Source organism: Spermophilus citellus, assembly GCF_964194105.1.
Source record: "Spermophilus citellus genome assembly, chromosome: 5".
Taxonomy (NCBI): domain Eukaryota; kingdom Metazoa; phylum Chordata; class Mammalia; order Rodentia; family Sciuridae; genus Spermophilus; species Spermophilus citellus.
The window spans coordinates 82,503,197-82,530,151 of NC_138186.1; positions in this window are offsets into that span (position 1 = coordinate 82,503,197).

Below are 26,955 nucleotides of genomic sequence, written 5' to 3' on the forward strand. Positions count from 1 at the left end.
CTAGTTTCTCATTCAAGTTAAGTAGCAGGGACAAGGTAGGAGGAGGTTTTTCCCTCTGCCCCTCACCGCTCTCTGCTGCTGCCTGCCCAATATCCAGGTAATTAAAGATCCCACTATCTTTGTTCTGGGAGGCTACACGGGCAAATCCAGTCGGAATCTCAACATCACCAGCAAAAGTTCTCCAATCATGTTTTTATTTTTCTTATAGTCTACTTTGAGAAGAAAGAAGGCAAATGTCAAGGGAAGCTGTTGAGATATAGTGAAAATATCAAGGCAGTTGTAGTGACATTCTTCTTTTTCTTTTTTCTTTTTTTTTTCCTGTCTACATCTCTTCTTTTGGACAAGACCGTGAGGATGTAGGCTGTGCTATTCTTTTTCCACATGAGACAGATGATCTGAGGTGGCTAATCAGAGTATTTTCCTCTCTTGGACACAGAGATTGGTCCAATTGTGAGTAGGCAATCCATTAATGCCCTCTTCCCTTTGGCGGACTGATATGGATACTGTGGAGGAGGCATGTGGCCTGTTCTTTGGAAAGTTATAAGAAGGATATAAGTTATATCCTCCGAGTTATAAGAAGGATGTTAAGTTTGTAGGTATAGGTGACAGTCTTCTCTGATACATGAAGTAAGCCATCATTGAGGGAAGTAAAACCAAGAGGGTAGACAAAGGAATGAACATATTTGAACTTCTAGATCTGGCTATGGCCAAAAAGCTAGATTTTTTTTTCTTCAGATTATCCAATTATATAAACAAAATCAATCCCCCCCCCACTCTGTTTTAAAAAAGCTAGCTTGTAGATACTAAGTAAATATTTGTACAATGAGTGAAAGATTTACCTGACTTGAAGCCCATGATCCTTGTGCTATAGGATCATCAACTGAAAGAGTTCCAACTAATAAAATGATGTTTCACAATAGAATTGCCTCAATTGTCCTAGATCTTATGCAACAACTAGAAATCACGTATGAAGTAATGACTTCATCTCTGGAATAATGAAGGAAAATCAATTGTGTTTTAGTTCCTTCCTTCCTTCCTTCCTTCCTTCCTTCCTTCCTTCCTTCCTTCCTTCCTTTTCCATTTCTTTCCCTATGTCTTTTCTTCTTCCCTGTCAGTCCCCATATTTATTTCAAAAGGTTTTAAACTGGTTGTAGCTGCTACATATAAAGGCAAGAAGTGGACATCATAAGTAGACATTCAGTGTCAATAGTGATAATGACAAATTTCATGATTATCCTTCAGTTATCAAGAAAGTTAAATAAAGATGTATTCTCAATCTCCAAATGCTCTAGCACTTCCCTAGTAAATGCAGGGACTTGTTTTGACACTTTACTAATTGTGCCACTTGATGAAATTACTTAACCTTTATGAGAATTAGTTTCATTAAGAATTATGATTATCTACCTGCAATGCTTCCAAAGAATAAGAATGTAATAAGACAAAATATATAAAGTGCTTGGTTCAGGAGTAGATGCTCAATAATATGGTAGTTATTTTTATATTTTTGCTCTCATATTACTTTTGTCCACTATTTTTAGAATCAGGAAGGAGAATGGCATAAAAAGGTGTTCTTACTCAGTCTTTAAGAATAGCTCAGGAAAATAGGACATTGCTAAGTAAGCAAGAAAATTTATGTCTGTTTCGTGCCTGCATTTGCAATAATGTGAACAGCAACAAGATTAAGTTTCTTTTATGGCATTCTCTATGTTTTCTATCCTTGTGCCAATGATTTCCTATTTTTCTTCTATTTTAAAGATTCTATCCAAAAGATAAAGCCAGTGAGGTGTGTCTGCAGAAGTGATAAAGTCTTAAGGGGAAGACTGTTACTCACATGCAGATTCAGCAGGCCTGTTCTATAACAGAACAAACCAAGGTTTCCTGGGTTAGCTGCACATTTGACTGCAGATACTGCCCCCAGAGCTACATTTTTTTACCAACCACAATAATGGCATCTCTTGCTGTTACATCATTTCCATTCAAAAAAAAATAGCATAATTTCAGTGGCCTGAGACTCAAAATATGCAAAGTATGCAGTAAGAAATGTAGGAAGATGAAGGAGGAAACACGGCATGATGATGCTGTTTTATCGCTTTTCTTAGGCCAAGCTCTTTGGGTGTTTCTTTTTTTTTTTTCTCTTCCAGTGACTAATTAAATGTTCATGCTTGTTGGAATGGAATGCTTAGAAATAACTGAGCATCTTAAAGTACAGAGTTTTTCAGAACCATGCAGTATGGTCTTGACTTAATCTTTTATTTTCTCATGTTAGGTATCAGTACAAAAACAATGTCTCCATTTGCACATGCTCAAGCCTTTACAAAGTGCTTTTATGTGCTTTGTCTTATTTTGTCATAACAAAGAAGTAAGAGATAGAAGTTGCCTGCATCTCCTATTTTAAAAGTCTAAAACTCAAGCCTTCATGTGTTTAAATATTTTACCAAAGGTCATACTGTTACTAAGTGACATATTTTGGATAGAATTTGGGACCCAAGTAGAGTGCCTTTTTCACTCTACCATATTTTCAGGGGTTGCTTGTTTGTTGCTCATTTATTTTATTTGTTTTAAAGCACTGAACTTTAATATCTTCTTTGTGCTAAGAAAGTCTTATTTTTCCAGTGACTATATTAGAACTGCTTTGTTTTCATTTGAAGGAAGGAGAGTCCTTTCCTTTTCTACCAGATCTGGCTCCTACAAGACATCAATTTGCCTCATCATCTTTTAATATGCAGCAGAAGCTGGCTAATCCGGAATTATCAATAGCTGGTGTGTTAGTCTGCTTTCTATTATTGTGACAAAATGCCTCAGAAAATCAACTAATAAGGAGAAAGTGTTTCTTTTGCCTCCTGGTTTCCAAGATTTTGGTTCATGATCAGTTGGCCTTTGGTCCTTTGGTGAGGCAGCACATCATGGCAAAGAGTAGTGAAGCAAAGCTGCTCATTTTGTGGCAACGGGGAAGAGAGTAGAAGGGAACATTTCCAATGACCTAATTTCCTCCAACCAGGCCCCACCTCCAAAAGGTTCTATCACCTGCCAATAGCACTATAGGCTGGAGACCAAGTAGCACACAGGCCTTTGGGGGAACATTCAAGGTCCAAAACTAAAGCAGCTGGCTTATGGTAGGCTCACTCCACTGCTTTACCCACTAAAATCCTCATTTGCGTTATACATAGTGGGGGCATAAGACCATATGGCAAATTCAGCATTTTCTTGGGGCATGTGTTTTAGAGTAGATCTGAATGGGGAAATCCCATGAAAGTTTTCTCATCCTAAATTATTGAAAATCAATAAAGTAGGTGGGAGAATATAAGTTATACATCTTTGTTACTTCTTTATCCACATTTTCTTCTTTTTACTTGGACTGGCTGATGATAAAGACTCAGTGATAAAGTCCCTTGATAGCCAGAATATATGTAAAGAGTTTCCCCCATTAAGGATGCTGGATTGACAAATAAGCTAATTGTAAATGTTTTTCATAATCTGAGTTCTGTACAAAACCTCCCCCAACTTTTACTTTGTCCCTTTTCTCCCTCACTCCCATTTTTTCATTTAAAGGGCCTTCTTTTTTTGTTTTGAGATTCATCTGATTTCTTTCTGTGCTCACAGAACATCATTAGCTCTTTCTCAAGAGTAAATTCACCTTTCTATCCTCTCAGACCAAATGGCTCAAGGAGCCTATAGGCTCACCTGGAACAAGTGCTGGGTATTTCACTGCATCTCAGCTCACCTGAGTGTGTTTGCTCTGGCTCTGTTATTAACAGGGCTCATGTGGAAACTGCAAAGCACCCAAAGCAAATGAAATTGCAAAAGCGGCGGGAGACTCAGTGAGGTGATTTAGCAGTTATGCAATTGAAATTTCAAAAAGAAGGAAGAGCAAGGGTGAAGCAGGGGTAACTATAAACATAAGCACAATAAATACTCCAAAGATGAAGATTCAGGAAGCACTAGCAAATTCAGGCAAATTCATGTCATATATCAAAATGGCTAAAAACTAGGCTGAGTATGATGGCACATGCCTGTGATCCCAGCGACTCAGGAAGCTGAGGCAGGAGAATCGCAAGTTCAAAGCCAGCCTCAGCAATGGTGAAGTGCTAAGCAACTGAGTGAGACCCTGTCTCTAAATAAGATACAAAATGTGACTCAGTGGTTGAGTGCCCCTGAGTTCAATCCCTAGTACCAAAAAAGAAAAAAAAAAAGGCTGAAAATTAAATACAAAACTGAGGAAAATAAGGGTCAGGGCATCACTGGTAATATACGGAACTGGTCTCTATCAAAGAACATGCTCTGCCCCTGGAGTTGTGGGCCTGGACAACATGTGCTTATCAGAATTGTACATGTGAAGAATTGTACATTGACTGCGCAGCATACCTCTGGTCCTCTGTTTGGAATGTGTCTCACTCCCTGTCTAATCAGTGTATACTGATATGTGGGGTAAAATAACTATTTAATTCACAAAAGAGGGTCTTACAGAGAGATGCACTTGTAAAATTTTACCCAAATGTGTCATTTGCATCAGGATTTCATACAGATTACTAAGTTTCAGATTCTGAGCTTTTTATGTAGGCACTGGAAAAGATTTGGAGTCTCTTAAAAGGGGGAAGTATATTTTGTACATGGGAGAGCTGCAGATCTATGGAGTCAAAAGAAATACCAGGATAGATTTTTTTTTCAATAATAATGGCCTCCACAAATCAAGCCTTCCATTATCCAGACAATTATATTTTCTCTTTTATTTGGTTCTGAGATTGGCTCAGTATATCAGCAAACATGAGAGAAGCAGAGGTCTAATAAGAGCTTATCCATCAATGCTTGGAGTAATATTTCCTCCAGACAACCAGGACATGATGGCACCTGGGGTGGAAGATCACATGGAGACTTTGGCCACGCAGTCTCAGATATTATAGTGATCCCTCAGGCTCCCACCAGTAGAATATAGCTGTATAAGTAAGGTCAGATCATTCTGGTAGAAGGATCCATCAGTAAACCTACAGGATCTTAAGCAATAATGAATTGTTTCTGTTTAAGTGGCTATATTTTAGGGTGGTTATTTAATCAGTAATCCATAAATGATATGCTAAATTCAATTTGAAAAGTTCATTTAAAAGTGCTCTGGAGGGAAATAATGGCTATAGGTTGTCAGGAATGATCTCTCTTTCACCTCCATTTCTTAAGCAAGAGGTAACCCAAAACGATATTTACTCATGGGATTTGATAATGGCATAAAACTCTCAGACCCTATATTGTATTTGTAGATTTCAGAGCCCAATTGTCTTCTGGTGGCTAGTAACTAAGCAATTTGACTTATCATCAAAAATAGAAAAAGAAAAACTTCTAGTAGAAGCTTTACTGTTTGGATCCTTCTTTTGGCTCTACCAATGGTCACTAGCATGATCCCTCATTATGAGATTGAAGGGAAACAACTGAACCTGATCAGACCCATGACATTTGTGTAAAATGTATGGATAATTTCTCTTTAATACATTACAGAAAAAAAACTGAATTTTTTGAAGAACAAAAACATTTTGGTACAAAGCTGAATTTTTTGAGGAACAAAAACTTTTTGGTGCAAATTTAATAGCAAGATGGATACCCAAGGAAAATTATAGTCAAGAAAGCAGTTAAGATCACTATAAAACTACCTGTAGTACTTATGAAGTTAACTGTATGCAGTCTCTTTTCCAAGAAAAATAAGAACACAGGTCAAATTATATAGCAAAGCTTTCCTAGATTTTAATGCTGTCTTAGAGATAGTACCAAAACATATGGCTGGTAAAAAACTTATGACAAATGCAAATCCTCCTTTAAATAATACAGTTGAATCTTATGAACACTGAACATTCCTTTTTATCATATTTTAAAATAATGTGTATAAATTCCATGCACATACAACTGCTCTAGTCAACAGAGAGATAAGAATCTCTCTTCATTAAAATGCATATATTCATTGTCTCTGTCTGAAGAGAAATTATCTTTAAAAAACACTTGGAGTGAGAAAAACTGGTTTCTGGTCTATACAGAGTTGGAAAGTCATTGCTACCAATATTAAACAAACAAACAAAAGATAGACAACTGTAGGGCTGGGGATGTGGCTCAAGCGGTAGCACGCTTGCCTGGCATGCGTGCGGCCCGGGTTCGATCCTCAGCACCACATACCAACAAAGATGTTGTGTCCGCCGAGAACTAAAAAAAAATAAATAAATATATAAAAAAAGATAGACAACTGTACATGAATGCCTTTTCTTGAACTCAGAGAGAATTAAGATGACAGGCCAACCATCTTCACCCCAAAATTTGGATCAATAGATGCACCTAGAGTTACATTTGAGATCTGCTTACCTGAAGCAGAAGTCTCTTCAAACATAATTCTCATGAATTGGTAGAGACTGAGTTTGGATTAGTGTGAGTCAGATGCCAATCATAACTGTGTTCATGTGTGAGGGCCCCACACTTTCACGGGCTCACTTGCCCACAGGATTAATACCAGATTCTCATGTTTAACTTAGGAAAATTCAACTCATGATGAGGGAGAGGAAGTTAATCACTGTGAAATGCTACTTGCTTCATGTCAAAGGCATAGAAAGAAAGAGCCTTAGGTGACTTGGACTGCCATAACAATATTCTATAAGCTGGATGACTGGAACAACAGAAATTTATTTTCATGTAGTTCTGTAGTGTGGAAGTCTGAAATCAGATTACTAGTATAGTTGGGTTTATGGTGAGGGCTAGGCAGGGGTTAGTCCATAGAAATAAAGAAGAATTAAAAAAAATAACAAATAGAAAATAGGGTAATATTATGTCATTAATCACTTTACATGCGATTGGTCTGAATATGCCAAACAAAGGACAAATATTGTTACAGTGAACTAAAAATAAAAGAAATCAAATCAAGTATATTCTGTACACAAGATACATGTTTGAAATATAAATATTCAGTTCAGTTAAAAGGACAGGGTGGAGAAAAGTATACCATGCTAACAGAAATCAAAAGAAAGTGGGAAGAGCTTCTTTAATATCATACAAAATGTGGATGTGTAATGGATGTGATTCTGCAATCTGCATTTGGGGTAAAAATTGGGAGTTCATAACCCACTTGAATCTAATGTATGAAATATGATATGTCAAGAGCTTTGTAATTTTGTGAACAACCAATAAAAAAATAAATAAAGATGTTTATTTTATTTAAAAAAATATCATACAAAGTAGATTTCAGAACAATGAAGATAAAGAGGAGCATTACATAAGGACACAGGAGTCCATTCTCTGAGGAGATATAACAATCCTAAATCTTTATAAACCTAACAACACACTGTCAAAATACATGAGGCAAAACCCAACAGAATTGAAAGGAGGAATAAACAAGTTCATTATTTTACTTGGTAAAAATTTTGTACATTTGGGAATAGAAATAAGAGTTAGGCTTGCTTTTTTTTTTCCTAATCTTTTCACTTCTATACTCTATACAACTAGTATGTATTTTAAATAATTAAATAGAGAAGGAAAAAGCCTTGGAAATTAGTCTGGATTAAAATAATGGTTCTTTCACATCATTAGTGCTCAGTTTCCTCATCTGTGAAATGTGGACAGTGATCGACTTTGCTCTGAGGGTTCAGGGAGCTGCTTGTATTGAGTGGTGACTATAGTGCCAGGTAGATTCTTGAAATGCCCTTTAAAAACTACTGTTTTTATCTTAGGTATAATTTATTTAAAACTTGACTGTGACTGTTCAGCCACAAAGGTCAAAATAAGACCTCTGGTATTTATTTTTCAGTGCTGTGGGTTTTCTAAATTCTGTTGTGGATGGTAATCCCTTCACTTTCTGCCACTCAAGTTCAATGATTCATATTCATGATGTTCAGGAACTTAGTCACATGTCATTAACTGACGTCAGTACATTAGACATCCAGAGCACACATTATTTGAGTCATCTTAATTTTTGATGGGCTTCAGTGCCCCAGTTTAGTGAGATTTTATTGCCTGTGACACCTGCCTGGCAACAGCTCTTAGTCATGAATACCAGGAGCCCCTCCTGTGAGTTCATTTGTTTGACCAACCTTCACAGGGCAAAGCTTAGAACAAAACTGAGCAGAAGCCAAGAGTGTAGGCAAGAAATAAAGAATAAAATAATTGGACAGATTTTCTTAGGAGAGCACATATTTTTTTTTTCTGAGATCAATTTTAAAACCATTTGATGGTTTAATGTGGCAAGGCAATATTTGTTTAGATGTGACATAGTACATTTAATCACTGATAAGTCTCCTCAATTTATACTTCATAAGAAATATAAAAAGTGAGAGTCAAAAACAGGTGTAATAATCACACTCACTATCAACATGTACTGTGCAGACTTTGATGATGAGAAAGAATGACATCATTTCAATTAAACTTTTTAAATTTTTTGACATTTTGAAGCTAAGAATTCATAAAAGGCCAAAGGATCAAAAATTAATTCTAAATAAAGGTTGGTTCATGCATTTTAAGGCAGGTCAGCCTTATATAACATGCACTGTGACCAGGCCAGGCTGCCAGTGCTATGGAATGGAATGTTTAAAAAGGAAGAGCGTTGGGCTTTGTTTATTCAGAAACATTTATAATGTGCTACTGCTGTTCTTTCCGACATGCTGCATCTTTGTATTGCCTCTGGATTCTCCAAAGTGGCCCCTGATTAAGGTTTGTCTTTTTCTTTTGTAATTTTCTTCTTATTCCTTTATGTGTGATGTAATCATATTTCCAATATTTTTAAAAAAGATTGACCACGATGGAATAACAGAAACTGGATTGACATGTTGGCCTGAAACAAATAAAAAACATACAAAATATATGAAGCAATGGTTTTCAAGACATTGAACCTGGGGCAATGCAGAACAGTGTTCCCTCAAGGAGAGAAAATGAACAGTATGAGCCCTATCACAGCACTAGATCCAGTGAGGGTTTCTATGTTGGGATGCAGAAGGGGAAACCAGGGAGAGCCCGGTGAGCCCTCTGTGTTGAGGACACAGTGCTAAGAGCCCAGGGGAATAAAGTTACCAGAATTCGCAGGACTGAGTACTGAATAGAAGAAGCCTGTACAAATAAAGAACTCTGAATTCCTGTAGAAGGTTCCCCTTGGGTTTTCAGGAGTGTCCTGATCAGTGTATTCAAGAGAGCAAAGTACTCAAGTCCCAAAAAGAACTTCCTAAAAGGATTAGAGGTAACAGTGCCTGGAAATTATGTAGGGCCAGGAATAGTGCCAGTTTCTACCTACCAGACTGGAAAATTTCATAATTAATGGGTATAGAGCAGAGTACTCAGAGTCTTTTTTTCAGTAGTTACAAATAATTTGTTTTAGGGTGAATCCTGCTTCAGTCCTGACAAATCTTAAAAGCAACCCTGAAATATTCAAACTGTATGCAAACAACTTGGCTGCATCCTAAAACAAAACCCAAGACTACACTGATAGTAATATGAAAACATCTAGCATTCAAAAAGGTAACCCTTATTATTTATGACATCCAATAATAGTCTCAATGATCTACATAATATTATGAAAGGTCTGTATTTCCAACTCCAGTAGTCTAATGGTTATACATTATACCAAATTAATATTACACAGTTAATGCACGTTATAGACTGAAAAACAATATATAGATTATACAATAATATTATTAACTTTGAGGGGGAGACTGTTTTTTTGCAGATTCCCTGAGTTTTAATTCAAGTATCAGGAAAAACAATCTTGACATTGGATTAATTGTTGTGAATCTAAATGATTCTCTGTCTCCCTCTTTCTATCTCCCTCCCCCTTCCTTTATAAGGAGCACTATAAGAGCATTTTGTCCTTTGTCTTAGCATTCCAGTGAACATTAAGCCCCTCAATGTCTGATTCTAGCTCTACATTCCAACCTGCTGCATAATTTCAGCTTCTGAAAAACAGGGGACTGTGCTAGCTCAGACTTCTTAATGAATAACTTCAGCATGGTTTTCTCTCTTCTTGCTGAACTTATGCTACTGTTCAGCTACCACTTGGACAGTCTAAATATTGTTTATCAGTACTCTCCATCATCCTCCCTTATATTGTATTTGGGTATGAATGACAAAGACTCTTAAGTCATAAAACATTTTGTAACATAAATAATTAAATGCATTTTAATATATATTAGCTTTTGAATTTGAAGCTGGAGTAAACTCTCTTCCAGTGGTAAGAAAGTTTTGTAATTTGATTAAATGAATTCCTATTCTAGGTTTAAATAGAACCTATAATTCTCGATATATATATATATATATATATATATATATATATATATACACACACACATAATTTTTTCAGCCCTCTGTATCACTTGGTCTTGCATCATCTACATTTTCAACCAACCACAGATGGAAAATAGTCTCTAAAATTGTGTTAGTACTGAAACATGTGTAGACTTTGTCTTACAAACAAAACAATATGACAACTATTTACATAGCATTTAAACTGTATTATAAATAATCTAGAAATGATTTAAAGTGTATAGTCATATGTAAATACTGTGTCATTTTATATAATGGATTTGTGCATCCATGCAGGGTCCTGGAACCAATATCCCACAAGTATCAGGAGATGAATGTATTACATATTCAATACATTCCAGATATATTCCAATATCAGGGTATGGATCTCTCTCTCTTTCTCTCTCTTTCACTCTCTCTCTTCAATATCAACAAAAGTATCTGAACTCTTGCTTCTTTTTTAGCTTTGTGTTTTACTAAAAATCTCCAGCTGTCATGCCCCATTTTTTTTGTTTTAGCTCTCTTTCAGCCTTATTTCCACCTCTTATTTGTAAATACTGCAGGATTCTTCAAATGAGGTATCTCTAACGTTATGCTAAGAGACTGAAGGCAACACAGCATTTGAGAGACATGTCTCATAATGAGTAAAATATGGCCGCAGAGAAAAATACACAAAGTAAACACATAAAATAGAGACAAGCAATCATGTTGAAGAGAGAATGCTGAGCATGAGTTCCAGTAGTATATTTTGTGGTTTTGTTTTCCCTTTTGCCACTAACCTAGGATAAATGATTTAATGTTGTGTCTCAATCTTCCATATGTGGAAGAAAACCAATGTCAAACCTGTTTAAGTTGCAAGATGAGAGTTGTTGCTGTACTACTTTGGCATAGGTAAACTGGTACTTTATCAAGTCTGAAAATCTGGATCTTGAAGCAGTTAATCATTTACCTCATCCCAGAGATATTTCATTTGTGTTTTTGACTGCACACCGAGAATTTCAGTGGACACATACAGGAAGAAAAATATTGTGAACAAATATAAGAGACTAAAGGGGTACATAAATATGCTACACAACAAAGCAGAACCTGATGTGTGCCTCAACATGGATACCACATTCTGGAGGAATTGAGAGGAAGAGGGATCAAGGAATAATTTTACTGTTTCAATAGCACGATAACCAGAGTAAACAGAATTAAAGTATCACCAAATATGAAAAACTGCAAAAAAATCAGGTAATATAAAAATTTTATATGTCTTAAGCTAGTTCAAGGCAGATTTTATATGTCTTACTAGTTCAGGTAATAGCATTTTCCTGAAGCTATTTCTTGAGATTATGTGGATTACATGTTGGATGATCATATAATTTACCTTTTAAATGGGGATACTTTTGAGAGTGAAAGGAGGTCTAGTAATTATTCTGTATAATAGGTGTAAAATAGGCCTATCTTGGACATCTGTTGAGTATGAAACTGGGCAGAGTTTGAGACATAATTTTACTTGCAAGGTAACAAGTTAGGCTGCACAGAATAAATATACATGTATATAAACATATACACACACAAACATGCACATTAACAGAAATAACACATTAAGACCTGGATCAAGAAAGAGCTCTCCTGTTTCCTTGCTCAGTTTCTTGTCTCTGTTTCCCATGCCAAAATTTCCCACATGGCCACCCTTTGGGAGGCCACATGCATGGGTAGCATGGACAGGAAGGCCACATTGCAAAACTCAGGACTCACATAAGGCAGCTGGTGTGTCTGCTCATCCTTTTTTGGGGGGGATAGAAAGAGAAGCTTGGAGATAGAGATGATGGAGACAGAGATACCTTTGTTCTGGAATGTAAGCAAATCCTCCCAGGGAGAGGAGGGGCCGGTGTCTGCTTCAACTTCACCACTCTGGAATGTAAACAAGTGGCTCCAAGGAGCTTTTCTATAGCTCCCATGAAGTTCCTATCTTTTTAGGATTGTTTAATGATCTTTTAGCCCTGGTGGCAGTGCTCTTTGCTCAGAAAAATTACAATATTTGTGGAACATCATCTGCTAACCATTGTCCCCTAAGCTGAGTATCACTGGTGTGCATAACTAGCTTTCTTTCTTTTCTTTTCTTTTTTTTTTTTTTTTTTTTTTTGATTCCAGGGATTGAACTCAGGGGCACTCAATCACTGAGCCACATCCCCAACCCTATGCTGTATTTTATTTAGAGACAGGGTCTCACTGAGTTGTTTAGCTCTCACTTTTGCTGAGGCTGGCTTTGAACTCTCCATCCTCCTGCCTCTGGGATTACAGGCATGTGCCACCCTGTCTGGCCATGACTAGCTTTTCAAAACCAAAAAACACATAAGATTAAATTCAGGGTTCTCAGTGTAGGTTAATGCTTTCCTAAACTTCTCAGCCTGTTTGGGACCAAATATGCGTTTATATTTGAATTGCACATCCAGTTGAATTCCCTACTGACTTCTGGGATTAAAATATATAGGCATTAGGCCTATTTTTGATAGTGAAATACAGAAATCTGGCTTGAACTAGCTTAAGACATATACAATTTTTAGTAAGACCCCTGACTGTCTTGGAAAAAATCCTAGGGAAAGGAGCTGAAATGAAGCATTCTTCCTGTCTGCACTCTTTTCCTAGTTGTCTTTGCATTTCTTCCACATTCTTCTCTCTTATTGGAGACCAGCTTCCTCTGCATGTTTGACCATATGGTTGAATATGTAAAATATAGGGCACTTTTGTTTCAAAGTGCTAATATAGGTCTTTATGGATATTTTACATGTCTTCTTGTCTTAGGCTTTTGATTACAAGAAAGACTTAACCGAATTACCTTAGACCACTCATGTAATAAAAAGGCAGACCCTGTGGGGCTTAACAGAGTCATGGGTTTCCAGTCAGGATCCAAAACAGTTATAAACTGAAATGAAGGGAGATTTTTGCCCCTAGGAAGTAAAATTTTGTTCATCTTCTGCCTTTAACATGATTCAGAAACTCACTCTGCTCCAACAGCTACTGACCAGCCATAGCTACATCCCCAGCAGGTGGTCTTTGTGATCAACACCTTCACCTGAGCACCCTGGCCTCCTCTGAGATGCTGTGTAGTTTCTCCTCCTGGTAAGAACTACAGGAGTCTCTTTCAATGGCAGCTTTATAATTTTTGTGTAGGGGGGACTTAAGGACATCCATTAGGTCTGAAGAGGGGCCTAAAATGGTGTTTTCATTATTAATGAAAGTATCTATTTTAAGGACTTGAGATAGAAAGTGATAAAGATTATGTGGTGGGAATGAACCTCCTGCCATACACCAAATGTCAGGTCCAAAAATGTGCAGATTTCCAAAAGAAATTATAATATTACTATTAGACTATTAGAATAGAAAGGGTGTCATTTCTGTTTGGGCAGAGCTTTTGTACTGGCCTCACGTCATGTGCTTTCCCTGTCCTGGTCTGGGGTGTTCAGAAAAGTAGTCTCATGATACAGCTCTTGAAAACCACCTTAGAAAGAGTTCCCTGCACCAAATTACCTTAGGCACCTGTACTATCACCACAAGTGCTCTTCTGACTATAGCCCATTTGGAAAAGCACCAAACCTGGCCATATGATTCCTAGGGTCAGTTACGTTAGGCATGTTATTTTCTTTCTCTGAGACTCAGTTTTCATGGCTTTAAAATGGGAATATCGACCCTAATTGGGAACTGGAGTGAAGATCAAATGTGAAATATAAAAGAATCTTGTGATTTGACAAAACTGTCTAAAGGTTAAAGGTTAACATTGCTGTCAAACTTTCAAAAAACTTGGGTAATACTAATAATTAAATAGCTAATGCTTCCTGAACACTTCTGATCTAAAAACTTTAGGCATATTACTTTGATTAATCATCATAATTACTCTATTTGATATGTACTACTATCATTACTATTTTTAGATGACAAATATAATTCACATATAGGTTAAGTAACTTCCCCAAGGTCATACAGCCAATAACTAAAGTTAGGATTTAAATCTAGATGATCTGGCTCCAAAACCAGTAACCTGTTCTATCCATCTCCAAGGTTCTCATAAATTTCCATGGTAACAACCAGTATAAAAAGCATAAATTCATCCATTGGGTAGAAAAGTTAACTCTCTGCACTGTCCTACACAGTTAAAAACGATCTAAAGAACCTAAGGTGTTCTTTAACAGAAAAGCTTCTTCTTTATCTGCAACTCATCTGACCAAAGTTCTAGCACTTGCAATTTAACAAGATTAACTTCATTTATTTCACTTCTGTTTTCACATTTAAACTAGGAGGTTCTTTTGTTCTCTCAGAAGCACCATTAGTATTACTGAACTCCTCTGGGTGAACTCCTGGATAAAAGAGGTACCAAGCAAACAAAATAAATCCTTCCATATTTTGTAAAGAAAATAACTCCATAATTGTCAACTCTTTTGGTTAAAGAATTCAGTTCCTTTCAAACATGAGGGATTGTGTGCCAAAGCAAACATTGATTTTTCTGAATTCCACAGTTTTCTAATTTTCCTAGTTAATACCTTGATGTACACATATAGATTTTCTGAAAATAACAAAGATTCTATTGCTCAAAATTGGTTCTATTATAATTATGTAGCTTTTTATAATTGAAAGGTTAGAAGGGCTCTTATTTTTTTCTTTTTACTTTCACTTATATTAATTAAAAAAATTAAAATGCATTTCGGACTATTTTGTGTTAAGAGTTCTAAACATTTCTCATGATTCTGTCAACAAAAATGGAGTCCAAAAGCAGGGAGAAGACATGGGCATAATAACTATTAGTACTATTATTATTTTAATAGCTAGCGATTATTTCAGGTTTCCTATGTTTTAGGCACTATTTAAACTTTTACATGTTTAATTCATTTAATCTGTACAATCCCACATCAGTGGTATGATAGAGTCTACTGAGTTTCCTTCTAAAATGCTCCTCTTTTGCTCTACTAATAAAAGATTTAGCAAGGTGTATGGCATCCATTGACGTAGCCATTGATTAGGAGATGTAGCCATTGACTAGGTTTTGGCCCATGGAATGTGAATGAAAGTCATATGGGAGATATTCTGGATCATACTTTTAAAGGAAATGAGTGCCTGATAACCTTTTTCTCTTATCCTTTCCTGCTGGCTAGGATTCAACTATCAAGGTGAGAGCTAGAGTAGCCATCATAGTCCATTAGATAGAAATCACTATTTGAGAAATAATAAGCATAAGAAAAAAAAGGGGTCTAATCCCACAGAATCACTGAGCCTTATCAAAGCCCTGAACTGCTCCACCACAGAGCAAACTTCTAGTTCATTTAGTGGCCACTATTTTTGTTCTTATTTTACACAGCCAAACCACTAGCCTAATGAATGCACCTGGTATCATTATCATTCTCATTTTAAAGTTTGGAAAACTGAGATGCACATAAGTGAAATGATGAAGTGGTAAAGCCAGAGTTTGTACCAAAGGGTCTGGCTTCAAAGACACAAACAGCCTTCTTGATCACAGACAGCCTCTACTGTCAGGTACCATACATATACTTGCACTTCACCAATCTTAACATATCTAATTTTCTGTCATTTTTGACGTAGGGAATTTGAGATGTGTTTGTTTGTTTTGCCCTTTTGCATTTGAGAACAGCAAAAGGGTCTGGATGAAATTCATCAGGATATGGCTAGATCCATGCAGGGAAGGATATAGTAAGCCTGATGGAAACCAGGAAAACGGTGGTATAGAAAATTGATAGTGGGCAGAAAATTGGGATGAGAATAGAGTGTGATTAAGGTGGTTTAATTCCTGCAAGGATGAAATGTTGAGCAAATAAGAAGAGAAGGCAATGAAGAAGGAGATAACATGAGTGTTTTCCTCAGTGGCAACTCTGGTTTCACATCAGGTACAATTAAAGTTGCCTGGCATCTGTACTTGATCCTGCTAGCTGCAAGTTGCACAGGACAATGAAGACCACCCTTTTAAGGCTTAAAGGAACATACAATGCTTTTAAACTTGAATATCAACATAAACCTCTCCATATCAGTCTTTTCAGTTTTAGGCCCTCTGGCCACTTGGAAACCACTAGGAGCACACAGTATGGAGCAGTATTTAAAGCTACTATTTTGCTCCCCTGTTTGTTCTAGTTTCTACTTCTGTCAGCTTTTTGACAGCAAGGACAGATAACCTCTGGGTTTAGAAAAGTATGATGCCTAGAAATTTCTGGAATTATCTCAAGTTGACCCCTTCCTTTCCACATAGGTTGACCTCAATTCAATTTCAGAATAGAGGTGTTTCCTCTCACTGCATGATTTTTGAGTGTGTTTCTTCACTTCTCTGGATAAAATTTTCCTAAGGTGTAAAGAGTCTTGAACTGAATATGTGCTGAGGTCATTCACAGGAATAGCCTTCCATGGTTTGCCTTTCTTGACAGCACTGTAAAAGAGGTCAGAGACTATATTTTCTTGAATGCTTCCCTACTCTTCATTGCTCCAGTCACTTAGGTAATGGGAAATTTTATGCATTCATGCTTTTGCCTAAGAAACCAAGAAAAAGGAAATGTCTCATTAGGACTGGTAACTTGCTTACCCTGTGACTAAGGCATAAAAAGAATTACACCTTTAGGAAAGTGGAATTGTCCCAGGGAGAACAATGAGAAGATGAAATTGGGCCCCGCCTTTGTGCTATCTGTTCTTTTCTTCTCACTGAAAGGGACATTTCCTAACTTCTAACTTAATAAATGTTGCTCTAGGAAAGGACTGGTAATTACCCTCACTAACAAAGAATGCAATACAATTCAGAATATAGATGATGCAAATCATCAAGTTGATAGAGCTCCATGTGTGGCAAAGTGCTTTCATAGTGCAAGGACCCCTGCCCAATGTGAGTGAGACACAATGAATAAAATATGATTCCTGCACAGAAGGGGTCCATAATCCAGGGCAAAAAATAGACATGTACATAAATAATTCTAACTCAAGGCAGACCCTGATATTTGTTTTATTAGAGGTACAAAAGGGAACAGCAGAGAGGGAGAGGTTATATCTCATAGGGTCGTAAATGAAGGTTTCTTGTAAAAAGTGAAAATTGGTTAAACTTATTGCTAATGGAGAACATAATTAGCCACCTACTTTACCTTTCTTTTTAATTTTCACAGTAATCCAACGAAGAAGCTGAATACAAGAAAAATTGGAACATGTAGGAAATTTATTATGTTATGGGAACATATAGGAGTTGATGCTGCTGTTCACCCTAGAGTAAACTGCAATAGTTGCCTATATGAGAAACATCTAAATTCTAGATCATTACCTGTAATTGGGAGACTAGGCCATATGACTTTTGACATGAGCTTTGTAAAGTACATTTTATGCTATATCTCACAGTCTACATTTTAAGTCTAAATATGCCTAACACAACTTTCAGATTTGGTAAAGCTCCTTATCAAGATTTTTACATAATATGGTAATCAATAAATAGAAAAATAGGAATTACATTTTATTATGTTGAAGGAGATGAAATTGCCATCTTTGTAGATCAACATCAGTTGAATATTGACAATTTTATGCAATCAAACTTTTATAGGTATATAGCTACATTGGGCTGTCATACTTGGCTTTAGGCCACAGAGTGACATTTCAAGAGTAGGGTTTTGAATGGCTAAGTATGGGAAGTTTACACTGCACTGGTGTATGAGCCCTTCAAGGGAAGATAAGCCTCATATAGTGGGCTTGGTGGGAGATGAAAATTCTTGAATGGAAGAGTCTCTCTCACTAAGTTGTGGGCTTTTCCAGGGCAGATACCACCTGGCTAATGTCTGCTGAGCATGAAGTAGGCAGTCAACAAATGATTCCTAAGGGAATGAGTGAGAGGATGGGCAGAGAGCAGATATGAGGGATATCCAAAATCTTGGATCAAAATACTTATGTACTTGAACATGGATATAGGAGTAGGGTGAGACAAACAAAACAAACAACGAAGGGTGGTTTTGACAGTTTATGGTTAAGAAAGAAACATACAAGGAGGAAAGAAGAATCATCAAATAATGCCAATTATTACCTAGTAATTTCTCCAGGCCTCTTCTATTGACAGACATCTCTGATGGAAAATTTACAATCTAGAAATATCATTAAGCTAAGACTTTGAAGATCGGCAGGCCTGAGTGCTACATACTTAGATGTAATTTCCAAACGTACAAAGATTTTGGGTGTTCCCTCCACTTTTGGCCTAGCTCATCTGGGAGCTCCCTGTCTTCAGTGTCTTTCCCAGTTGGATACTGCGGGGCAATGTCTAGAAATATCATCCTTTAAAAACTCAGCACTGGAAGTAACTCTGGAGATGAAATTACTGCAGTGGATCTCAAAGCTTGTTTCTATTACAGATAACATTAGTAAGAGTTGAAATATTGTTTAAAGTATAATGTTCAAATAAATTTTGGAAACATGGAGCTAAACATAGTTTAAACAAGACTTTTCCTAAACATTGCTTCTTTCAGAGATTTTTGCAAAGTGTACTGTGAATCTCCAAAATGGAATGAGAATGTTACATGTTTCTATATTATTCAGCTTTTTGATGCTATGACCAAAATATCTGACAAGGAAAACTTAGAGAAGGAAAAGTTTATTTTGAGCTCATAGTTTCACATTTCTCAGTTCATGGCTGGACAACTCCATTGCTTTGGGCCTGAGGTGAACAGAACATCATAGCAGAAGAGCATGGTAAAGGAAGGCTATTTAGCTAATGGCATCCAGGAAGCAGAGACACAAAAAGAAGAAGCAGCCAGGGACAAACATAGTCCAAGGTTATACTCCCAGTGACCTGCTTCTTCCAGCCACACCTACAATTACAAACCAGTAGTCCATTCAGCTATCAATGGATTAATTCAGCAAATGGATTAATCTACTGATTATGTGAAAACCCTAATCATGACCTAAAATCCTTCCTCTGAACCTTGTTGTACTGAGGATCATACTCACAAAGCATGAGGGTTTTTTTTTTTTTGGGGGGGGGTGTGCTCTTAGATTAAAACTATAGTAGTTTCATAAACTTATTTTATTACAAAATCTTTTTTTAAATAGGCATTTCATGGGTCTAGTGTTTTATGGCATACACTTAAAAAAGTTGATGTTTATCTTATATATTTATTGACATTTTAGTTTAGAGCTGTTTTTTATTGTGGACCAAATTTTCCATAGCAACTTCAGGAATTCCAGCTGATATGCACCAAAAACGAACTGAGCTGGCAATCTATGCTGGTTTCACAAAATCTGACTACTTCAATAACTTAAGAAAATGGTGAGGAAAGCACACAAGCACACAGAAGTACCTTTTCAAAATCTGGGACGGCTCTGCAACCTTAGGGGTCCGTTGGAAAGAGAAAGAGCACTCCTCTAACCTTGGTTTTATTGGGGGAGGCTGTTCGAAAGAACATTCCATCCATATGAGGCAGAGGGGTAATGTTACAAGGGGCAGCCCACTCCCATTGGGTAATGCCCACTCCCAAAGCTTTGCTCTTCAGTTGAGCTAAAATGGGGATCCACCTGCTTCCCTGTGAGGGAAGCCAGTCTCCACATTTCCATCACTCAAAGCTAGGGGGCATTCAGCTCTTATGTGGCAGCTCCTGACAGTTTGCATTATTTCAATCATAACTTTTTTCTTAGCATTAAGTGTTCTATTACATGAATGAGTACCACCTTACGTTTTTCTATGAACAGAGTTTTCAACAGTAGCAATAGCTGGGAAAGAGCTAAGGAGCCCAGTCAGCAGCTATGTGACACAGCAATTTGTGAAAGGAATGGCCTTATTACATAGAGTTCTGGTAACTTCTATAAGAACTTAAAATTATTGTGTTTATTTTAATAAGACATAGTCTTCATATAAATTAGTTATTTTATTGCTCAGCTCCACAAAAAAAACCCTTTCCTTTAATATTATTAATAAACAGTTTTCATACTGGGAATAATAATCTCATGATGTATTTTTTCAGCATGGAAGTTCAGGAAGAATTCATCTTCTATTTATCCCTAGTTTTCTGTCAATTGTCTCTTGTAAAGATGCCAGTCTGCTCAGTGATCTTGATTATAGGCTTGTTTCTTAAGACCCAGAAGAGACTGGTCACATCAAAAACACATACTCTGGATAGTTTGGGTTACAAAAAAACCATATAGGAATTCTGGGAAAGTATTATAAATATTTATACATTACAAACTACTCCCATTTCATAGTCTACCATTCTTCTGTTTGTTCAAAGGATTTTGGTTTCCTCTTACTTTTTATTGGCAGATAAAAATTGTATGTATTTTTGTTGCACACCAGGATGTACTAACATATTTATACATCATGAAATGACTAAATCAAACTAATTAACGTATGTATTATTTCTCCTCCTTATTTATTTGTAGTGAGAACACTTGAAATCTACTCTCTTAGCAATGGTCAAGTATATAATCTACTGCTGTTAACCAGAGTCATCATGTTGCACAACAGCAGTCTCTTCCATATTTAGTGTTGGGAAAATTGGGCACCCACACACAGAAGCATAAAGTTAGAATCTTATTGCATACTATGTACAAAGACTAACTAAAAAATGTAATACACAGACTTAAATGTAAGCTCTGAAACTGTAGAACTACTAGAAGGAAACATAACTTCCCATTTCTAAAGAGTTCATGTTCCAGTTTGGATGGTTATCATGCTTCTAATAGTTTTTGTGCAATTTAATTTCGTGTGTTTATTTTAAAATTTTATACATCACCATACAATAAGCATCGATTGTTACTACTCTATTCAAGATGTCAGAAAATAATAAAGCAATATACCCTTCAATTTACTTCTTCACAATCCTAGCAATGACCGAAAATAATTTTCGTACATAATAGGCACTTTGAAAATAAAAACAAGAAAGGAAAGAAATGGGGTGAAATCTGGTGACATGAATTTTAGCAGCAGGCAGCAACTACAACACAACAATGGTCACACAACATCAACTTGCCAACTCTGTAGCAAGAAGCACTGGCTGACCCCAGGTCCTCCTTGCTGCCTAGGCACAGAAGCATGAGGTTCCAGGAGCCAAGGCCTGTCTGTCAGTGGCTCCTTTTCTCCTTGTTCATCTAGTAACCTGAGTGAGGGAAGCAGACCTCCAGGCTAGTGCGTGGCATACCGGATTCTCGCCCTGCATTTCTTTTTTTTTTTAAACTAAAAACAATGATTTATTATGTGCATGTTTGAATATGTAACAATAAATCCCATTGTTATGTACAACTATAATGCACCAAAAAAGTATGGAAAAGAAAAGTAAAAACAATGAAATGTGTGAAGTGTATGGAACATGAATTATATCACAATAAAACTGTTTTTAAATTATTTTTTTCTAATTTGTTATATATGATGGCAGAATGTAATTCATTTCATATTACATATATAGATAAGCACAATTTTTCAAGTCACTGGTTGTACACAAAGTATTTTCACACCATTCGGGTCTTCATACATGTACTTAGGGTAATGATGTCTAACTCATTCCATCATCTTTCCTACCTCCATGCCCCCTCCCTTCCCTTCCCTCCCCTTTGCCCTATATAAAGTTCTTCCATTCCTCCCATGCTCCTCCCCACCCCATCACCATTATAAGTAAGCATCCTTATATCAAAGAAAACATTCGGCCTTTGTTTTTTGGGGATTGGCTTACTTCACTTAGCATTATATTCTCCAACTCCATCCATTTACCTGCAAATGCCATGACCAGGGCACAGGTGAAGGGAGGATCCTCCAGTGGCGCCTTCTAGCAGAGTGAGATTCAGGGAGTGGAGTTAAGTGGCCCGCTGGCCCAAAGGGCAGGGGTGTCTGAAAAGAGCAAAGCCTGCTAGAGTTTGCCAGTGAAAGGGATTCCATTTTGTGACTGTGGATTACCGAAACCCTGGGAACTGGTAAATCTCCCAGAGTGAGCCTAGAGGCTCCTCTTCCCCAAACCCATGGGGCCTGGGCCTGGACAGTATTGGATCCCTGCTGGTCCTCAGAGATCTAACCCCGCTCCTAAGACCTCTCGCCACTGACCTCTCCAGTTGAGTATGATTCACCAATTGTCTTCTTCAAACCTGTAGCAATCGTTTTCTCAATGTCAGCATTCCTAAATTCATAATAATTTTTTTTCTGGAATGTTATGGAACTTGTGACCCTACTTACCTACCACTCTGCCCCTTATTTATTGTTTCCTTTAATTTGGGGTGCTTTAAAATCCTTAAAACCATCGCTGGCTCTTTGAGTGTAGTTGAGGTATCTGTTGCTAGTATCAGTATGTTTGACTGTCAAAAATATAATAATTGCCATGCAGTGTAAAATATTGCTTATCTTTAGCCTTTTTCCCCCTTTGTAGTATATAGCATGAATCACACCAGCAGCATAACTAGGGAATTAAAGCTTGTTAATTAACATAATTTCCTCATCCCTTCTGTGAGTCACCATCATGTGAAAACCGCTGAGTGAGAAATCAGGTACCTCCCCTGCACACACCTTTTCTAAATGGAGCTGCATTCTCCTACACCCCCACCCAGTCCCATTTTCTGTGGGGATTAATGGGTAACACTTTAAAACTGTGTAACTGTCAGTGAAGGGAGCATGCCAGTGAAAAGAAAGTTGCTAATTTGATATGGTTCAGTGCTCTATCAATCCAACTAATTAGCAAAAGAATAAGGAGGATACCAAATGCTGAAGTACAATAACTACAGTCGTGCTCTTTTGCCTCCATGGAGCAGAGTCTAAGTAGAGTGTGACTGGAGTAAGAGGACACAAGTAGAAGTTGGAGGACTAGGGCAAGAACTGGGAAGAAGAGGCTTACATGACAGTTTGCCTCCCACCTCCTGAAAAAGGGGTTCAGCTAAAGGTGAGCAGGGCCTGCGCATCTTAGAGACTGGGCAGTCAGGAGCTGCTCTTTAGGGTCTGAAGGAGTCCACGGTACTTCCAGTGCTGGCTGTTCTCCAACTGGCCATGGGGCTTGGCCTACGACTCCCTGGTCCACAGCCAGGACCTGTATACTCAAGGCCAGACATCTTCCTAGGCTTTCTGGAATAGAAAAGGTGTGGATGTTCCAGCCTTTGCTATCATGTCTCCAAACAACTGTCTGAACCTTTTAAAGATTTTGTACTTTTTTTTTTTTAACACCTTTCACCATGAACATGTAGGAATTGGAGTCTTACTTCCTTGGGTTTGAATGGTGGCCCTGTAACTTACTAGCTGTGTAGATTTCGACAAGTTATATAATTACTTTAAGCCTATTTTCTACACTTGTAAAATGGCAACAATTATAGTACCTACTTCCCAGGGCTATGGGAAGAAGTCAAGAAGATATTATATGAAAAGCCCTGATACATCATGAGCTATCCATAACTATCATTTCTTTTCCCTTTTCTTTGTTTTTTCTGACTCTACTTCCTGCAAGCTGTTATTTCAGACATAGTTTATTCATCAAATGGAAAAGGGGGAGGTAATAGTAAAACCTCTTAGAGTTGCTGGGAAGATGAAATTAGGAAATGAAAAGCATTTAAAACAGACTGGGCTCATGCTAAATGCTCAAAGATGTTAGGTAACTTTATTCCATTCATCTGTATTTAGATCTGTATCCTTGAATAGTGGTGGAAGCAGAAGAAATGGACTTCTTTTCTGTTCTTTACATGCCTAGGGGTGAAGAAAGGAGCTTCAGAACTGCCTGCCAGAAACCCTCTCTCCACTGCAATGTCTACTACCTACTTGAAACTGCCAATCCAGGTCCTCCTCACTAGGTCATGCTCTGATTGAGAGGAAGATTACATTTGGGTGGGCTAGTATTTGTTTTGGTCCTTAACTGAGGCCTGGAAGGTATGCAGGGGACTCATCGTCTGAAGAGACCACTCACCATGTATGTGACACCCGGAGTTGTTGTTGTACCTTGGAGGGCTGTGATCAACATCCACCTTCTAATCTATTACTCCACACGAGGAGTTATGAATCTTTTGCAGTGGTATGTGCACAGAAAACCTAATGTTGCTGAGTTCATGAAGGAGGGAAGGCAGGACCAACTAGAGCAAACGAGTAAAAGAATGATACAAAAGGGCCTTCCTTGCTGGGCCCCATGGCCAACTCCAGTAATTCCAACGGGTCAGGAGGCTGAGGCAGGAGGATCACAAGTTCAAAGCCAGCCTTAGCAATTTAGAGAGGCCCTGTCTCAAAATAAAAAAGGGCCGGGGATGTGGCTCAGCTTAAGTTCCAGGTGGAACACAAAAGACGTGTTTCCCTTCTGCTACTTTTCTATATATTTCTATATATACTTTCTATATAAGTTCCCTTATCTGTACTGAGGAATATATCAGGTACACTTTTGAGAGGCAAAACTTAGTGTGCTAATCTGTGGACTAAGGAAGGAGATAAACCTCCTCTTAGAGAAGGAAGTTTCTTGCTTATAAGGCTAAATCTCTCCAAGTGCTTTGAAAATAGTATCTAAATTGCTTATTTGGCATCAGGGGATGGGGTGGTGATAGGGTTGATGAGAAAGAATATGTTTCTACCACAAATTAAAATATTTTAAAAATATTTGGATGTCAAATCTCCTTGGCTGCCAAATTCTTAGTTCAACTTTATCTTTATTTTCACTAAAATTGAAGACTTTTCTAAAGACAGAAAGCAGAGGACTGCCTGCCTAACATAGATTTTTGCATTATTGGCCAATGCTTTAGGGTTCAAGCAGAATATATTTTGGCTATGCACTTGTCTGAGAAAACAATTTGGTCAAGTTTAGTTTCAGGAAGAAAAAGTCTGGAATTTTTTAGGGATGGTGAAAGATGGAAATGAGGATTAATTCCCTAGAAAAATGTACAAGATGCCTGTGGGATATGGATACTTGCCTTCTAAATGTAGGCAGACTGCTGGGTGTTTTTAGATCCACTGATTACACAATCTGTTATAACATAAGTGGATATCAGTTTTAAGCTCAAAATGTATTTTCCTAGTGGGGCATGTGTAAAAGCTCTTTCCAAATTGGGGGAAAAAAATCCGGTTGTAGTTAACTGTGACATATTTTAGCTGAATAGAGCTATAAAAGAGATTGATTCAGGTAAAGAATCTGTTTTCCATAGAGTATGTTTTCTTGAAATAGAAAACAAAGATAAACACATATAAGTGGCTTAATTACCTGATTAATCCTGAGGAAGGTTTTAATTATGCTGCTGATTATATCCATGTAGAAACGATTGAGAATTAAAATACTTATTCTGTTAAAATTATACTTTTACTTTCATGGAAATAATCCAGAGCAAATGAATTTGATTGTATGTAGGCAGGATTTTAATCAGCATTGTGAGATTCCAGTTCCTGGTAGCTTAGCAAAGAGGGCCTGGGTCCATGGATACATTTATATATATACTTATCAGATTTAATAACACATCACATAATATATAGGCTATATTAATTAGTCTATTTGGAACCAGCAGATGGCTAATTTCCAAAGAAATGAGAGGAAGACTGGCCTAAGTTCCAGGAACATTTTTGTGTCCCTGCTATCTGAGTTCCAGGGATAGTTTGCAAAAGGCAAAGGACTTTCAGAAAGACCCTCATTCCCCTACTGCAGCAGCTAAGAGAATCTTGAGTTAATGTTAAATAATTCATAATTTTCAGCTGCATTTAATTAATTTTCCACCTCATTACTGTTCACAAATGCTATCTCACATTGAATAATGACTTTGTGTTTGTTTGTTTGCTGGATAGACCATGACAGTCAGAAGAAAAGCTGCAAATTTGCAAGTGTAAACTGTTGCTCAAACAATATAAGAGGAGGACTTAATTTATTCTGAGGCATTTAATTAAATTATGATATTCTCTTACAAATTTAAAACAGTTTCTTAACCTGGTGCCTGTGAAATATGGATCAATTATCAGGCTGCAGAAAAATCTAGAAATTTTGATATTGCAAGCAGAAATTCAAATGTGTGTGCATATGTGTTCTTTATTAGATACCAATTTTCTCACTGAAGGTTTTTCTCCTCCATACTTTCCTCCGCCTCCCTCCCTCCCTCCCTCCCTTCCTTCCTTCCTTCCTACCTTCCTTCCTTCCTTACTGTTTCTCTTTCTCCCCTCCCCTCCCCTCCTCTTCCCTTCCCACTCTCTCTCTCCCTCTTCCTCCTTCTCTCTTTCTTCTTTTTTCCTTCAGTGCTGAAGATCAAACTCGGGGCCTTATGCATCCTTGGTAAGCATTCTACAACTGACTTACATCCCCAGCCCCTCACACCATACTATTAATGGCCCAATAACCAAAAAACTATATTAAGTATCCTCAATTTTAAGACATCATACATATTAAATTTTAAACAAACAAACAAATAAACAAGATAATTGATTATTCATAAAAGCTGGTATAGAACTATTTTTTTTTCCTTAATGACAATTTAAGGAAGTCTGAGAGCATTTCTTCAAATAAATGCAGTCATATATGGGTATAATGATGAAAATGTGATCTGAGAAATGTGTTGTTAGGCAATTATGGTTTTGTGTGAAAATCATAGAGTATACTTAAACAGAGATGGGATAGCCCACTAACACCAAGACTATGTTACATATATATGGAGTATCTTATTGCTCTAGGGTCATAATGAAAAACACCATGAGTTAAAGGAAGCACAAGATAAAATGATGCATTAAAGAGATGTGGTAAGCACAAGATGTTTGTGGCCACTGGTGACACAACATAGCATATTGTTTTAGAGCAAACTTTTTTGATAAATGGA